Here is a 7,326-nt window from a genome sequence, read left to right as displayed (position 1 = left end):
CAACAAGGAAGGAACTGTGGAAGAAAATATTAATATCCTTTCTTACTTAATTTTGATTGGAATTGAACAAAGAAACGAAAGGGTGCTTGGATGTGACAATTGGCAACTCTCGTTGACCAGGTGCAGATGAGGTTCGTGGGTTTCGGCAAAGTAAAATTAGACGTGTCTAAGAATATGTTGAATGGTGGATGGTAAATGTAAACATGAAATAGTAGACGGAGATAAGGAAGCTTGTTTCTCTCAGCAGTGTGTTACAGTAGATTACCCGCGCCCCCCACCGCTAGTAGCATAGAAATGTTACTGTAAATAGGGGGCTTATGATTGGCTCGGATAGGGGAGGGTGGCGCGGTCCGCCTAAAGAATAATGCCAAGATGCCCTTTTATTGTGTTTGACTTGTATTAACCATCTGTTGTTGAATAAGATTAACATAAACATAAAGTATGTTATGACGAATGAAATAATTGGTACCCATGTAGTAGATAGTATATTTTCGTAAAGTTGTATCTAACAAAAAACAAAAGTTGCTTACTGCTCAGTATAACTGTCGGCTAATTCTGCTGTGAAGTCAGAGAACTGGTGAGCAGTTTACTGCCACCATCTCTCCATGATATTATGCAATAAAGTCTCTTGAAGCAAACCTGCGAAGTCTGTTGCTTTTCATTTTCCTTTAATTTCCCTTTAAATTAAGTTCTTCCACACCACTGGTTCTTTCTTCATGACCCTTTGTTCAGGGTTCACGCCCACCGCCGTGGTTGGGGCCAAGCAGGGGCCGGGCTCCGCGGTTTCCCTCAACCGGTTCTGCAGCGGGCGAGCCAGGCGTGCTGTCGGGGGTGAGGGATCATCTTAGTACCGATGTCAGCTCTTTTCCAGCTTCCACCACGCACTAAAATCAGTCTGAAGAAGGGTCCCAACCAGAAACGTCACCTCCCAATGTTCCCAGATTTGCTGACTCACTTACTCCAGCAATTAGTGTCTATTTTTTCCAAGACCTAGTAAATCTATTTTGTTTGATATGTTCTTCATAACGGTAGTTTGACAATGCATAAGCAATAAAATATATATATTTTCTGTAAATCAAAACCCCCAACTATTGAGAATTTGTACACATGTTATTTCCTCTAGTGTGTCAAAACATCCAATTCTTCTTAAAGCAAACTTTTCTACGGTTTTGCTGAACTGGAAACTGATTCATTTAAAAATGCAGGATTTGACTGGCAGTGGAAGCTTTAGAGCATTTAAAAAAATCAGTGCAGCTGAAAGAAAAACATGCTTCCTTATCTGCTCAACCATACCATTCTAGTATTCAGTTCTTAAAGTTACAGTTACCATTATATGCACTGCACTGCTCTCCCTTTAGAAAGTAAACTAACTTGTAAATTAGACAAAGAAGAATAATTTTAGAAATTTGATCTGACGACTTGACACACTCTTTCTGATCGCCTGAGTAGTTTAGGGGGAGTGTAAGGTTGTGGTTCTAAAAGAGAGTCAAGTTCAGGATCGTTTATCTTTGTCTCTATTTTCTTTGGAGATGCTGATTTTACTTCTGAACGGAATAATATCAAAGTCTGACAGATCTACTTCGTCGATGCTTTGCTCTTGTACCGGTTCATCCCTTGTTGGGATCGTGTGGTTTATGTGCACACTTCTAACACGTCCTCCAAATTTTACCAAGTCCCTCCGAGTACCACACACTTCAACTACTGTTCCCACCTCCCATTTGTTTGCTTTGTAAGGGGGGCTGAGAACACAAACCTGATCAAGGGTATTGAGCCTACATTTTTTTTACTTCCACCATAATGACGTTTCTGATCAGATTATTTGAGTCCAAGGTAGAACTGAACAGTCTAGTTCTGAGCCTTCTTTTCATAAGTTCAGCTGGCATATACCCTGTGGTAGATTGTGGCGTGCTACGATATTTCAGTAAGAAACTAGCTAGCCGCTGTGACATACTGAATTTTGAATCCACTTCAAGAACATGTTTCTTGAGAGCTCCTTTGATGTTTCTATCCTGACGGCTGCGCCGTTAGATGCCGGATGATAAGTTGATAACATTTAGCTCCATGAAAGTTTGGAACAGTGCAGCATGAAATTGGGGGCCATGGTCAGAGACAAGCTCTTCAGGTAATCCATGACACACAAAGATAGACTGCAATGCATCCATTGTTCTTTCTGTTGTTGCGTTTGTACCCATATGTACCACCTCAATCCACTTTGAGTGGCAATCTACCAAAACAAGAAAATTATTATTCCCGTGTTCACAGAAATCCACATGAACCCTCTGAAAGAGTCTAGTAGGCCAAGATCATATTTACAAATGGATTTGGGCAGGCCTACTTCTACACAACTGATGGGTACTACATTTGCTTGCCATTGCTTCTATGTCATTGTCCAATCCTGGCCAATACATGCAACCTCTGGCTGAGGACTTCATTCCCACAATACGTGTGTGTTCACTATGGAGTTCTATAAGTAATCTTTGTCTTAAAGAATTAGGTACTACTACTCTGTGACCTGATTTAATACACCCTTGCTCACATGACAGTTCATGTCGTCTATTGTGATCAGGTTTTAGTTCATTAGTACATGGATTTTTTTCTGACCACCCACACAAAGTTCAAGGTTCAAGGTCAGTTTATTGTCACATGTACCAGTCAAGGTACAGTGAAATTCGAATTACCATACAGCTGTATTAAACTAAAAGCAACAAGACACACATCTACATAAAAGTTAACATAAAGTTTGTTCATAGACTTGTTTTAGCACTGTGTCCTTTTGAGTTTCAGCAGCAATTTCAGCTGCTGTGACTGGAAAGTCATAGTCCACAGCTTCTGTGATGTGGATAGCACCTTCAGTGCCCACATCTGATTCCTCATGAGGCAAACGCGACAATGCATCAGCGATAGCATTTTCTTTTGAGCTGTAGTCATACTGTGACAGGAGAACTGCCCATCGCTGCATCCTCGAGGCTGCCATTGCAGGTATTGCTGACCGAGGACCAAGAATAAGTGTGCGTGCTGCAAATGCTCTTGGATTTTCTTGTCCCTGTTCTATTTCATGGGAAATTACAGCTCCTACCCCACAACTAGGTGCATCACAAGCTAACTTTAACTCACGATTTGTTTCGGAGTAAAGAGGTAATGCATCACTGGTCAAGTTCTTCTTACATGCATCATAAGCATTTTGTTGCTCTTTGGACCATTGCCATTTTTTATCCTTGTTCAACAACTTGTGAAGAGGAGCTAGCTTTGTTGCTCACTCGGGTAAGAAGCATGAGTAATACTGTACTATACCCAGGAAGGAGCGGAGTTGAGATATATTCTGTGGTGTTGGTGCATTTGCTGCAGCTTCAATCTTTTCCTTCACTGGTTGTAGTCCATGTTGATCCGCTTTCAAACCAAGATACACTACTTCGGTCTGTAAGAATGCACATTTGCTTCTTTTCAACTTTATATTGTGATCACCAAGCTTTTTCAACACTTCACTGAGTATCTCCAGATTCTCCTCCTCAGTAACAGTTGCAATCAGCAAGTCATCTTGATTGCTCAAACAATGTCATGTCCCTTGCGGAATTTTGTCCATTGTAGCTTGGAAGATTTTTGGTGCTGACTTCACACCAAAGGGTGGTTTTGTGTGGGAATACAGCCCCACGTGTGTGTTTATCTTGAGGTACAGCTGGCTCTTACGATCAACATTTAGCTGAGCATATGCATGTGACAGATCTAGCTTAGAGAATACCTTGGAACCAGCAAGTTCAGCGTATAAATCTTGTGAGGTTGGTATTGGATACTGTTCATCATCTACTGCCTGGTTGATGGCCACATTGTAGTCTCCACACAATCTCACTATGTTGTCCCCTTTCGGAACCACTACTGTTGGAGTAACTCAACGGGACAGGCCGCATCTCCGGGGAGATGGAATAGGTGATGTTTCGGATCGAGACCCTTCTTCAGACTTCCGCAGGAACGTGCGGCTGGTGAGCGGCTGAGATTTCAGGGAGACGGGCGGGCGAACAAAACTCAGCTTCTATGTCCGGGCACCCACTGACACAGTAAGACCACCGTCCACTCACAGGCGAGGTTGTGGAATCCTGTAGCATCTACAAAGCTCCTGTGTTCATAGATCCAGACACAGGGTCGGACTTGCACCCAGCAGCCACCCGCCCAACGGTCTTCAGTTCACCGTTGTAAAGAGTAGGTGAACATGAGGACCCTGTGGACACACAGGTGATGGCACTTTGGCAGTACATATCCATGACTGGGGACACTGGGATCCAGTGGACACACAGCTGGCGGTCACACACTGTTGCACATGAGGACCATGTGGACACTCGGCTGGTGGAGCTGCCCCCCCCCCACCGCTCCTCACTCCCCCGATCTCTCTAAGGGGCGGAGGCCAGGCTCCTGGCGGGATTCCCTCTACGTCACGTGTCAGGTAGCCATTGGATTTCCCCTCTATGTCACGCGTCAGGTAGCCCGAGGGATTCATAGAAACATAGAACATAGGTGCAGGAGCAGGCCATTCGGCCCTTCGAGCCTGCACCGCCATTCAATATGATCATGGCTGATCATCCAACTCAGTATCCCGTACCTGCCTTCTCTTCATACCCCCTGATCGCTTTAGCCACAAGGGCCACATCTAACTCCCTCTTAAATATAGCCAATGAACTGGCCTCAACTACCTCTGTGGCAGAGAATTCCACAGATTCACCACTCTCTGTGTGAAAAAAAACTTTCTCCTCTCGGTCCTAAAAGACTTCCCCCTTATCCTTATCCCCCTTGTTCTGGACTTCCCCAACATGGGGAACAATCTTCCTGCATCTAGCCTGTCCAACCCCTTAAGAATTTTGTACGTTTCTATAAGATTCCCAAGACGTCTCGCCCTCAGGTGGTCCTGAGTCCAGCCCCACGTCACGCCGTCAGGTGGACCGCGACCCCTGTTTACGTCACGTCGTCAGTGAGACCGTGAGCCCCGCCCCACGTCACGCCGTCAGGTGGACCGCGACGACTGTTTAGGTCACGTCGTCAGTGAGACCGTGAGTCCAGCCCTCCGGTCAAAAAGACCCACTTCAAAATTTAATCATTACTCTACTCACTCGCACCTGCGCGAGATCACCACTTATGAGGTGTTTGCGCAGTAATCAACCAGAATCAGAATCAACCAGGGTCAGGTGGACCGCGACCTCTGTTTACGTCACGTCGTTAGGGAGACCGTGTGTCTAAACGACGTCACGCCGTCAGGTGGATCGCGAGCCCCGCCCCGCTCTACGTCACGCCGTCAGGTGGATCGCAAGCCCCGCCCCACGTCAAGCCGTCATGGCGACCGCGAACTCCGCGAGGATGGCGGTTTAACGGTCGGAGAGCGAGGGAGCGCCCGAGGGGACGGAGGATGGAGCGGGGAGAGACGACAGGTGGGGCCGAGTGGCGCAGGGTGGGGTCTGAGAAGGAGAGAAGGGCGTAGCGGTGGGGGGAGAGTGGGGTGGGAGAAGGACGGGCAGTGAGGGGTGTAGGCAGGGTGGGAGGGAGGGAGGGCATGGGGCTGGAGGGGAGGATGGTTGCGCAGGGGTAACAAGGAGGATGGAGAGGAGATAGCAAGGGTTATGGGAGTGGAGCGGGTGGGGAGGGGGCAGGGGGATGGGCACAGGATCGAGGGGGGGGGGGGGGCAGAGGGGATGGTGAGGGTTTAGGACACGTGAGGCAGACACAGAGGGGCATTGGGATTGGAACTGGGGAGGGGGAGATTAGGAGGGAGACATGGAGGGGGTTGTAGCTGGGAGACTGAGCCTGGCCAGGGAGGTAAAGGGGGTGCAGACAGCACCAGAGGTCATCTGTCTCTAGTCCGCTCTGCAGCATCCTGTCTCAATGTACAAGACATGGGGAGACCACACCTGCTGTGATATGTACAGTTCTGATCACCCTGCTACAGGAAGGGTGTTAGTAAACCGCAAAAGATGCAACATAGATTGGTTGATTATCTGGATTGGAGGGTTTGAGTGAGAAGGAGAGGCTGGATAGGCTGAGTCCAGCCCTCCGGTCAAAAAGACCCACTTCAAAATTTAATCATTACTCTACTCACTCCATGGAGCGAAGAAACTAACGGGATGATCTTCTGCAGGTTTATAAAATCACTTGAGCACAGATTGGGTGAAGTTCTGAAACTAGGGTCTGTAGGTTTAATGTGAGAGTGGAAAAATTAAAGGCGACTTGTGGTGCTGCACGCCTCTTTGTATTCCAACATTCATTAAAGTTCCAGCAACCAGATTTGTCGCGTCCCTGACTGATGTCGTGTCTGTTTCAGGAAGCGGATAGAGCGAGAACAATGGGCTCTACATGTCAGAGACAGAGGCAAGGTCTGGTGAAAGGCCACAGGGAACATTACAGCAACAGACACACGGAAGGCTGAGGTAAGAGGGAGCTGGGACTGGAAGATGGGTGTGTGTTTTGTCTTGCCTACTCGTCATTAAGATCTCACCTCTTCCTTTATCTCTTTGAATTTAGATCATCCAGACATGGCAGATTAGACCCTCTTCCCTAGAATCACCTCCCAAAGCACTCTGTCCCTTTTGTTATTGTGGTGTAAAAGGGTAGAAGTGAGAGTAGGCCACCTGTCTCCTCAAACCTGCCCCATAATGTAATGTGACCAGAGCCAATTTGCTCCACACCTCAAATCCTCTGCTGTGCCAAGTGTACATAGCTTTTCATTCCCTGATCATTGAAAAACTGACCTGTGACCTCTTTATCATCAACAATTTAACCTCCAGGGTGGAGAATTCCAGCATCGCCTTGCTCACCCTGAATGTGCCTGAACAATTATTGTGTAATTACCATAATTTGCAAATTCACCAACAAATTTAGCTACACTGTCATCCAATTTATTAATGTAGATAACAAACAACATTGGAAACAGCACCGGCTTCTGCATCACTCCACTGGTCACAGGCCTCCAATGAGAAAACCAGTGCTCCAAAACTACACATTGACTGCTTCCTCCAAGCCAATCTTGAATCGAATTGTCTAGCTTGGCTTGGATTCCATGTGATCTAACCTTCCACGCAAGTCTACCATATGGCAACTTGTCAATGGTGTTCTAGAGTCCATGTAAATTGCCCTGCTCACTGTCCTGCCCTCATCTTCGAAATATACTTGTCAGGTTTGTGAAATAAGATTTCCCATGGACAAAGCAATGCTGACTATCTCTTATCCGACGTAGAGTCGTACTGCACAGAAACAGGCTCTTCAGTTCAACTAGCCTATCCAGACCAAATTTCCTATCTACGCTAGTCTCACCTGCCAGAATGTGACCCATATCCCTCTAAACCTTTCTTATCC

Source organism: Rhinoraja longicauda, chromosome 43, assembly GCF_053455715.1.
Source record: "Rhinoraja longicauda isolate Sanriku21f chromosome 43, sRhiLon1.1, whole genome shotgun sequence".
Taxonomy (NCBI): domain Eukaryota; kingdom Metazoa; phylum Chordata; class Chondrichthyes; order Rajiformes; family Arhynchobatidae; genus Rhinoraja; species Rhinoraja longicauda.
The sequence above is the reverse complement of the archived record's forward strand: the minus strand, read 5'-3'. Positions refer to the sequence as shown.